The following is an 11,071-nucleotide window of genomic DNA, read 5'->3' as shown; positions in this document are numbered from 1 at the left end:
CTCAGCTCCCACCCGAACTGTGTTTCCCCAGCAGGTCAGACTTGGGGGACGGGGAGCAGCTCCCTGGGTGACGAGGCAGGACTTCCACACATGAGGCGAGAGAAAGCTGCGAAAAGGTGGAGCCAGTGACCTGGGGTGTTAGAAGGGCAGTGCTTGTCACCTTAGGATTTGCCCTCTGCACTCGAGAAAAGGGCTGGCAATATTTGGGCAGCCCCAGAGACCTTGTTCAGACAGCTCCTCTGACCCTTTCTCCATGTGGCCGTCAGGCCTCCGCTGAGGAACCCAGGGCAAAAGCAGACCACAGTGGCTCTGGGCTGCTCTTGGCCTGGGGAGCTAGGCACTCACAATGCTGGCCAGAGGGGTGACTCCTGCCGTCCCCGACGGCCCTCACCATGGGACCACAGAGAAACCTGCGGCTGTGAACTAAGCTGCATCCTCTTTGGCAAGCCCATTCTCTGGAAAACAGAGTTTGGCCTGTGTACAGCTGAGCCTGGGCTTGGGTCCCCTGATGGTGGTGCTCCTGCCTGCCCGACGCCCTTCCTCTGGAGCCCAGCACGGCACAGCACCCGGCCTCACAGGGCTGGGCTTGCCGCTTCACCTCCTCTGCCTCCTCTGCTGGGAAGCCCGTTTCACAGCCCATGGAGAGGCCTTCGGGCTTTCTGTGCAGCAGAGCGGGGCAGGGGTGTCGCGGGGGACTCGCATGCAGTGGCGAGGGCCTTTCAGAACCGCATAGCCATTAACTGGCAGGAAACACGAAGCTCAGGAAAGGGAAGGTCCATCTGGACGGCGGCTCCTGGCCCTGCGCTGGGGTGGACTTCTCACCCATCCAGCCCAGGGCTGTTGTAGACACGGCTCTCCCTTCACTGTTGGATGGTCTTGGACGCTTTCTAGAAGATGGTTTGCCCTTCAGCATGGAAGCCTGCACCCAGTCTGTGCCCGCGGGTGAAGTCTGCCTGCGCTGTGCCAGCACCCACCCATCTGCATGACCAAACCTTGAGGTCAGGCATGATCAATCTTTCAGTGGTGTTTTTCTTTTTAAGAATTGTTTTGGTGTCCTAAGACCTAAGCATTTTCACGTTTTTTTACTTTGATAAAACACATACAATAAAAACCGACTGTGAAACCACTAAGTGCGCCCACTGTTCACAGCCCTGAGCACAGCCCCTCGCGCCGCCCCCGCCCTCCTCCGGCCTCACTGGCTGCCTCCCTCTGCTCGCAGCGCTGCTGCCTGCCAGTCTGCCTTCTGTCTCCAGACGTGGCTGCCCTGGGAGTTTGTGAGTGGGAGGTGCGGGGTTCACAGCAGGGCTCCCTCAGGTTCGTCCAGGCTGGTGTCTCCTGGGCCCTTTGGAGGCCGGACACCACTCCACCCCGTGGTTAGTCCAGCCTTGCTCATCCATCCCTGCACGTGGCATGGCTGCTTCCAGGTCTAGCTCTGGTTAATTAAGCCACACTGCCATGAACGTGGTGTGCAAATATCTTTTGGGTCCCTGCTTTCAGTATTTTGGGTACATCCACGGTTGTTAGATCATATGGTAATTCTAGGTTTGATTTTTTTTGAGGAATCTATTGCAAATGTTTTTATGCCTTGAATTCAGCATAGAGAATTGCTGTATGGAAAAGAAGATGCAGGGGCCGGGGCTCAGTGGTAGAGCCCTTGCCTCGTGTGAGATACTGGGATGGACCTCAGCACCACATAAAAAAAATAAAATAAAGGTATTGTTCCATCTACAACTAAAAATATTATAGAAAAAAATAAGATGCATTCAGATTTTAATGGATGTTGTCAAAATGCCTTCCTGAGGTACTCTTTATTTGTTCATTTTTTCAAGATCTTTTTTTTTTTTTTTTTTTTGCTGGGGATTGAACTCAGGGCCTTATGCATGTGAAGCAGGCGCTCTACCAACTGAGCCATATCCCCAGCCCTCAAGATATTCCTTTTTTTAAAAAAAAAAAAGTTTTTATAGTTGTAGGTGGACAGCATACCTTTATTTATTTATATTTATGTGGTGCTGAGAATCGAACCCAGGACCTCACACATGCTAGGCAAGTGCTCTGCCACTGAGCCACGACCCCAGCCCAAGATATTCTTTAAATTACCTTGGATCCTAAGGCAGGAGCAGTGGTCACACCTGTAATCCCAGCAACTTGGGAGGCAGGGGCAGAAGGGTTGCAAGTTCCAGGCCAGCCTCAGCAACTTAGTGAGACTCTCAAAATAAAAGAGATGGGGGGGCGGTTATAGCTCGGTGGTATAACTCCCCTGAGTTCAACCCTCGTTACTGAAAATAACAAGTTAAAATAACAAACTATCTCACATCTTTAAAAAGATAAAAGTGCACCCATTCACATTATGAGCCAATCCAAGCCTTAGTACCAATGTCTGGTTTTTAAAAAGTACAGAACAGAAGAATAAATGTGAAAATTCTAAGTGAGCAACTTGCAGAGCCCAACACCATGACCCAGCGGGGAGTCTTCAGGCAAGCTGGGCCCACGGAGGACACTCGCTCCCACGCAGGACAGGAAGGGCATGTGGAGCTGAATCAGCGGGCAGACATGAGCCCAGGGGACTGAGTGTCAGAAAGGTGGGATGAAATGAGTGCGCGCTGTGCAGAGGGGAGTGGGGGAGGAGCAGCAGCTGCGGCACACCTGCCACGGGGAGACCCCCAGTACCCCGCCCAGCCGGGTCCAGCGCACCGCCGAGTGGCCTGGAGTGGAAGGGAAAGAGGCTGTCCAGGGCCTTGGCATTCAGCTGGAGTGACAGGTCGCCCGCACTCACTGAGCAGCTGCACTGTGTCGTGAGCAGAGTCGGCTTCTGATGAACCAAAGGTCTCAGTGCTAAGCGTGGAGAACTTCCGGAAGAAATTTCAGAAGGCCCTGTAACCCTGGGGTCTGAGTCTGTTCTGAGAGACGCAGTTCGTGAAAGGGAAAACAGTCTCATTGATGAGTACAGTTCTAACACTTTTATGGCTAAGAGCTTTAAAAAGTTGAAAGATTCCTTAGGCATTACAACACTGCTGCACACAGGCAGAGCGTGCGTGTAAAAGGTGGGGTTTCAGTCTTCGTTCTTCTTGCGGAGCTGGGGAGGGACCCCAGGGCTGCACATACAGGTGAGTCCTCTGCCACTCTGACTCCAAGGTGGCACTTTAAAGGGCTGGGTGTGTGAGCCCCCAGCTCGGGGAGGCTGCTGGGGACCTCCTGGAGCAGGAGGCCTCCTTCCCCCTGCAAGAGAGGTGACATGTCACCTTCCTGGGAGCCCCCTTCCCTCGGACACTGCAGGGACCTACTACTCCCTCTCTAAGTAGGTGCTGCTCCTGAAGGTCCAGGTGGGTCTGATGCTGTTCAGTAGGTTCTGCAAATATTCTAGCTGCCACTACCTGAGAAGCCCTACTTGGTTTTGTTTTGTTTCTTTTTTTGGTACCAGGGATTAAATCCAGGGCGCTTAACTACTGAACCACATCCCCAGCCCTTTTTATTTTATTTTATTTTTTTGAGACATGGTCTTGCTAAGTTGCTTAATGCCTTACTAAGTTGCTGAGGTTGGCCTCAACCTTGAACTTGCAGTCCTCCTGTCTCAGCCTCCCCAGTCACTGGGATTACAGGCCTGTGCCACCACACCTGACTAGAAGCCCTACCCTGTATATTCTAGGGTAGACAGGGTCAAAGACGAGATAATGAAGGATTTGGGAGGCAGGATATTAGAAGCTGTTGTTGGTTAGAGGCATCTGGAGATGGCACAGATGCATTAGCAAGTGCCGGCATGTCTGACTCACCCCAGCCTCCCACCTCCTTCCTGAAGGCTGGCCCCGTTGACCCACACTGGCGCCTGCCCATCCTGGTGCTTCCAGACCCTGGAGTCAAGCCTCACCCGGATGTCAGGCAGCCTGAGGCTCCATCAGCAGCGCAGGTGGCTGGTATGCATTGTCGCTGCAGCTCCCCTCCAGGGATGCTGGGGGCCTTTCCCAGACCAACAAAAAGGGAAAGTTGAAAACGGCAGTTTCAGCTGGCTCCACCGGGGCTGCGGAGTGGGGGACCCACGTCATGGCCTGGGAGGGTGGCCAGGCCCGAGCACAGCACAGGGTACAGCATCCGGAGAGGTGGGAGGACTCAGAACCAGTGGGTGTGGGGCTTGGGCCTCAGATCCAGGTCTGCAGGATGGTGGGGTGAGTTCAGGGTGCCAGGTGGGCCCCCCTTTCGCCATGTGCAAAGGTAGCACCGGCCCTGGGTTGGGAGGGTGGCCAGGCGTGTGCTAGCAAGGCCCTGTCTCTCCAGGCTTCACTTCCAGGGGGGCAGGGCCCGCAGAGCTGGCTCCCGGGGGTGCCCCTCAGAGCTTGGTCTCACCTGCGACAGGGAGTCAGGGGACAGAGAGGGCTGGCGCCCAGACCCAGCTGCCGTCCTGTGGCATCCACAAAGCTCAACGCAGGCCCTGTCCTGAAAAGGGCTTCTGCCCGCCTCTCCAGCTCTCCCCAGTGTCGCGTCTGCCGTGGCGCTTCATCCGCACAGCGCTGTGTTTCTGATGTCCACGTTCGGAGTGCTCACCCTTGTGTTCAGTCCTGCCTCCCAGGGGTCGGGGGGCGTCAGGAACCATTCTCCTGGGCAGACCCACCTGCCTCCTCCAACCAGACTGCCTCCAGAGAGGCCCAGCTGAGAGCCCATTCATGCTCCAAATTCAGATTCCAACTGTGTGCCTGACCCCTCTCCCTCATTTCCCAAAATGCCTTCGTCTCTTCCTGTTCACAGAACTTTGAAGAGACTTTCCAAGTTCTGCTGGGGAACAGGGCAGCTCCCCAGGGCGCCAGCTGGCATTTTGTGCAATTATCTTTAAATTACAGGGACAATTTTAATTCCACAATAATTAGAAATATCAACTGCAGCTCAAGCCTTCGAAACTAATGGAATTTTAATGGGCAGCTGCTTAGGTTACAGCCAGGAATAGTAACACTGCACTAGCATTTGGAGCCAGGCCCTGAGGGGACACTGGCTGTTCCAGGGAGCTCCATCCTGGGAGTCAGGACACCTGGGGATGGTCTGTAGGGTGGGAAAGGCAACTTGGGAGATGGGACCAGCCTGGTGAGGTGAAGGACTGTATCTGGGACTTGGGATCCCACAGGTATCTCCCCCCTGAAGATGCAGCTTCGTCCCACGCCCACCTGACCCCACAGCTCTGTGCTTGGATCTGAGCCTGTGGCCCCTGGTGGTGCCCTGTGGGAGCCCACCCCACGCCAGGCCTGGCAGCCTGGAGTACCCCAGGCAAGTCTGAGGGGCCCAAGGCAACACTGGGCCTCAGGCGCCCCTGCCCCTGCCCTTCCCGGGGGGCTGAAGTATGTGGCGGGGGGAGATGCGCCCAGACCTTGTAGCTCCATTTCTGCTGCAGAGAGGGAGTTAATGCTGTCATTTATTTTTCGCTTGTGGCTCAAGTTCTGTGTCCTAAGAAATCTTCCTGAGGTCATGAAGCTATTCTGGAAGCTGCATTACACTGGGGGTCTGAGCCACTCAGGTTAATGGCGTCTGTACGACTTGGGCATCAAGAGTCGTTTCTTCCGTAGGATTGTCCTGTTGCAGAATCACTTGTTAAAAAATCTGTCCTTCTCCATTAAGTTTTTCTGGTTCCTTTGTTGAAATCACAGTACAAGAGTGGGCTCATTTCCAGACTCTGTGGGGTCCCATTTTCTGTGTGTGTCTGTGACCTCAATTTCTTTATAGACTGTCTGAAGGGCACATTGTGAAAGTTTCCAACCTTGCTCTTTAAAAAATGTGCTTTGTCTATTCCATATCTTTTGCATTTCCATAAAAATTTTCAATCAGCTTATTTATTTTCTAGCTCCCTCCCAAGAAAAAAACCTGAGATTTTGACTGGGATGGCATTGCATCCGAAGATTGACTTGAAAGAGCCTGGCGAGCTGAGACCCCTGAGTCATGGCTTATGAACATGGCATGCCTCTCCCTTCTGGGGGTCTAGAGCAGGCTTTATTAAACTTGTTCCTTAATATGTTAATTTTCTAATTATTTGTCGCAAGTATCTAGAAACACCCCTGACTTTTGTATGTGGCCTGCAAGCCTGCTAAAGTCACTCATTAGTCCTTTTCGCGGTGCTGGGGCTGGAACCCAGGGCCTTGTGCATGGAGGCAGGCCCTCTCCCTGCTGGGCGGTGCCCCAGGCCTGGCTGTCTTTCTTCCCTTGGTAATTGCTTAGCATCTTCTGTGTTCTCCGTCACATCATCTGTGATCCTTTCCTCCTTCCTAATCTGTCGTTTCCTCACCTTGTTCCCTGGCTGGCTCCAGAATGGTGGAGGGAGGGTTGAGCAGTGCCCCTGCGGCATTCCTGACACCCCCCCGCCCCCCGCGCCGGCCCCAGGAGTGGCGAGTCCTGTGCTGGTGACTGCAGTGTCTGCGGGTACCCGTGCGCTTGCCTCCGAGCTCAGGAGCTGCTTTCCGAATGCTAACCAGCCTCATTCTCCTCGGGTACACCGACATGCCTGTTCGCAGTGTGGCGTGCCGGGGATCTGTGCGTGCTCAAGGCCCCCTGGGCCGGAAGTCCCTTTCCTCAAGATGTCTTTGTCAGGTTTACTTTAGGAAAAATAAGTCCAAGACTATCCCATCTTTCTCTATTTTCTGGAAAAAAAAAAAAAAAAGAATCACGTAAAAAGGGTATTATTTCTTACTTAAATGGTTGACTCAGTCCAACCTGGGGTTTTACACCTGGGGAAGTTTCTTTGTGGAAAATGCTAGATTTTTTTCCAAAATTTCAACCTCTCAGAAAAAAACAGACAGGATTGCATAATGACCAGCTGTGCTGGTTTCCTGGGCCGACAGTCCACAGTACTTCTCAGGCACCTGTCCATTGTCATCTGTCACCACCTTGTGTGACGCCTTGCTGAATAAGTTGCGGGTCTTGATCTGCATCTCTGTGGAGCTGCTGAACCCCTCGCTCAGCCTTCCCCCCTCTCGACTGGTCTTGGTGTGGTCTCTGTAAGCTGTGGTGGGGTCTCCTCTGCTGGGCTGGGACCTTCCAGGTTGGCAACTTGGGTTCTCCCTGCTTCTCATTTGTCTCTTGGAGGTTGGTAAATTTTGTTAATAGTTTTGGAAGACCAATTTTTGATATTTTGTTTTTTTTCTGTGGTTTGGTTGTTTTCTCTTTCAGTTATTTCCACTGTTATTTTTATTGTTCCCTTCCTTCTATCTACTTTAGGTTTAATTTGTTTTTCATTTTCTGGCTTAATGCAGAAGCTTGTGCCACTCATTTCAAACCATCTTTTCTCTGTCCATATGTAACTATGTCCTAACTTCTCTATCATTTCTCCTTTGACCTATGAATTATTTAAAAGGGTATTCATTACCAGAAGTGGAGTACTTGTCCAGACATCATGATTGGTTTCTGTTGTCAGAGAACATGTGTGTGGCTTAGTCCTTTAGGGTTAGTCAGATGGACCCTACAGCCCAGCACGTTCTCTTGGTAAATGTGCCCTTGGAGACAGCACACCTGTGGCGGCTGGTGTCTGGCTCGTGCACATGGATGAACCTGAATTGTTGGGTGGCAGTATGCAAGTCTTTATATCCTCACTGATTATTTTACTGGGTTTTCCCAGTAATTTATGATACAATAATGTTAACATATTCAACTCAAAGTCTGGTTTTGTCTGTTATTATTTTTCTTCTCTTAGTTCTCAGAATTTCTGCCTCAAATATTTGAGGAGACATCCTCTCCAGCATCACAATACCAGACCTCAAATTGTACTACAGAGCAAGAGTAACAAAAATGGCACGGTATCGGCACCAAAACAGCATGTAGATCAGTGGTACAGAATAGAAGACACAAGGACAAACCCACAGAAATACAGCTACCTACACAAAGGCGCCAAAAACATACACTGGAGGAAAGACAGTCTGTTCAACAAATGGTGCTGGGAAAACAGGAAATCCATACGTAGCAAAATGAAATCAAACCCCTATCTCTCACCCTACACAAAACTCAACTCAAAGTGGACCAAGGACCTAGGCATTAGACCAGAGACCCAGCGCCTAATAGAAGAAAAAGTAGGCCCAAATCTTCATCATGTCAGCCTAGGACCTGACTTTCTTAACAAGACTCATAACGCGCAAGAAGTAAAAATCAAGAATCAATAAATGGGAATGGATTCAAACTAAAAGGCTGCTTCTCAGCAAAGGAAACAATCCAAAATGTGAAGAGAGAGCCTACAGAATGGGAGAAAATCTTTACCACCTGCACCTCAGATAGAGCACTAATCTCCAGGATATATAAAGAACTCAAAACACCTCACACCAAAAAAAACCAAATAACTCAATCTATAAATGGGCTAACGCACACTTCAAAGAAGAAATACAATCAGTCAACAAACATGAAAAAGTGTTCATCATCTCTTGCACTTAGAGAAATGAAAATCAAAACTGCTCTAAGATTTCATCTCACTCCAGTCAGAATGGCAATTATCAAGAGTACAAGCAATAATAAGTGTTGGCAAGGATGTGGAGATAAAGGAACACTCATACAATGCTGGTAGGACTGCAGATTGGTACAACCACTTTGGAAAGCAGCGTGGAGATGCCTAAGAAAACTTGGAATGAACCACCATTTGACCCAGCTATCCCACTCCTCAGCTTATACCCAAAGAACTTAAAATAAGCATACTTCATTGATGCAGCTCCATCAATGTTCATAGCAGCTCAATTCATAATAGCTAAGCTATGGAACCAGCCTAGGTGCCCTTCAACAGATGAATGGATAAAGAAAATGTGGTCCACATACACACTGGAATATTACTCAGCCTTAAAGAAGAATGATATTATGGCATTTGCAGGTAAATGGATGGAGCTGGAGAAAATCATGCTAAGTGAAATAAGCCAATCCCCAAAAACCATAGGCCAAATGTTTTCTCTGATAAGTGGATGCTGATCCGTAGTGGGGGTGGGTAGGGAAGAGTGAAGGAACTTTGGATTGTACAGAGGGGAATGAGGGGAGGGATGGGTGGTGGGGATGGGAAGGACAGTAGGATGAGACAGACATTATTACTTTATATATGTGTATGAAAAAATCAAAATATAGAAATAAACTAATGTTTAAAACCTGAAGAAGTAAAAAGGGATAGCCTCTCCAGAGTTCTATTTCTCCTCCCTTTTCACGTGGCATTTCTCTTTTCATCCTTTCGGTTTTAGCCTAAATGTGTTGAACAGGCCTGAGGAGGCCGGGCTCTGACGGCCGAGGTCACCTGTCCCTCAGCTGCGCTCGGCCGGCACCTTCGAACTTTCCCTTGTCCTGTTTTCTCTGCACTTTCCCCTTCTTTCCTTCCTTCCTCTGGACTAAACCACCTGAAATCTTTGACATTGCATCTCCTCCGCGGGTGTTTTGGCGACGGCACTCTTGCTCCTCGGCAGCTGCTCTGGGGAGTCTGACACACTGTCCGCTGCTGCCCGGGTCGCTCTGACGCTGGACGTGCTACCTGGATACCTTCCAGCGCCCCCGTCCTCCCTGGGCTGGGCGCGCGTGCGTGCAGTGTCTGGGCTCCCACCCTCCGGAGCATGTGGTCTGTGCCTCACGTGTTCAGCTGTTCCTTAAAGACAGTTGGCAGTGGGAGCAGCAGGCTTTCCAGGCTCCCGCGGGGCCCTTCCTCTGTCTCCCCTTAGCCCTCGCCCCTCTCAGCCTGTCCTCCTTGTGTTTTGTGTGAGGACCTCTCCTGCGTCTTTCGTGGGTGTTTTCCCTAGGTGTACAGTTCCCAGTGGACAGCTTTCCCTCACCCTTCTGAGATGTCCTTTTGTCTTCTGGGCTTCATTGTTTCTGATAAGAACTCAGTCACCTTTTTGTGCGTGGGTGGCGGTGGTCCTAGAGTTGGAACCCAGAGTGCTGTACCATTGGAGCTGCATTCCAGCCCATTATAATTTTTTATTTTGAGACAGGGCCTCCCTAAGGTGCTGAGGATCTCACTGAGTTGCTGAGGCTAGCCTCAAATGTGTGATCCTCCTGCCTCAGCCTCCTGAGTCACTGGGATAACAGCTATGTGCCACCATGCCCCAGCTAGACACAGTATCCTGATACAACATGTATCATATTTGACCTTAGTGTCACCCTGGAACCATAGAAAGAATGTCAAGTAAATGTTGAAGAGTAATTAGATGTAATCTATATAATATTCTTGAAGTTGTGGAAGAGTAAAGTGACAGCAGAATACTCTCCAATAAAGAAAATTTTTTTGGTACCGGGATTGAACTCAGGGGCACTCGACCACTGATCCATACCCCCAGCCCTATTTTGTATTTTATTTAGAGACAGGGTCTCACTGAGTTGATTGGATCTCGGGTCGGTTTTCTCTGATTCTTTGCATGTCTTGTGACGTGGCGTTCAGTGCCAGAGCTGGATGAAGGTGAACAGTGGGGACCAAGGCGCACGAGGCTGTCTTGGCTTGGCTTGGCTTTTTCCCATGGAAAGCCCAGCCTCTCCTGGTGAGGGCGGGGGGCTCGGCACCCAGCACCCCTGGGATGAGGCCGCCTCTGATTGCGAGTCCACCGAGCTTTGCCCAGCCCTCTGCCTCCCAAGGACAGGCTTTTCAGGCCTTGTCGGGGTCTGGCGTGGGCTCCAGGGTTAGCTGTGTCCACTTCAGCTTGGACTTGACCTGCTGCCACCAGGAACCCAGCCCCAGGAGGGCCACCTGGTTTCCGTCTGTTGCTGACTTCCTTGGCAGAATCTGAGGCTGGGGCAGCTAGCTGTGATAAGGGATGTGCCCCCTGGCCTGGGCAGCTCCTGAGCATCCTGCAGTGTCCACGTAGTGACTGGCTCACTTCTCCTCTGCTCTGACAGCTGGGCAGCCTGGTGGCAGCTCTGGGCAACTCTGGGGAGGAGGCTCAGGCCTGCAGCAGGGCCAGGCTGGGGCGTATGCTGGGGTGTCGGGCGACCCCTGTGGCTCCTGGGGGCATTGCCTGAGGAGGCTGTCGTCTCCTGGGCTGCCGGACTGTCCAGGACATCCTCTGAATTCTGGGAGGGGCGCTATGTCTCATTAGGTCCCCTCCCAACACTGCTGCACTGGGACTGAGTTTCCATCCGTGAACTTTGGGTGACACCTTCAATCACA

The sequence above is a fragment of the Sciurus carolinensis genome, chromosome 10 (genome assembly GCF_902686445.1).
Source record: "Sciurus carolinensis chromosome 10, mSciCar1.2, whole genome shotgun sequence".
Taxonomy (NCBI): domain Eukaryota; kingdom Metazoa; phylum Chordata; class Mammalia; order Rodentia; family Sciuridae; genus Sciurus; species Sciurus carolinensis.
The sequence above is the reverse complement of the archived record's forward strand: the minus strand, read 5'-3'. Positions refer to the sequence as shown.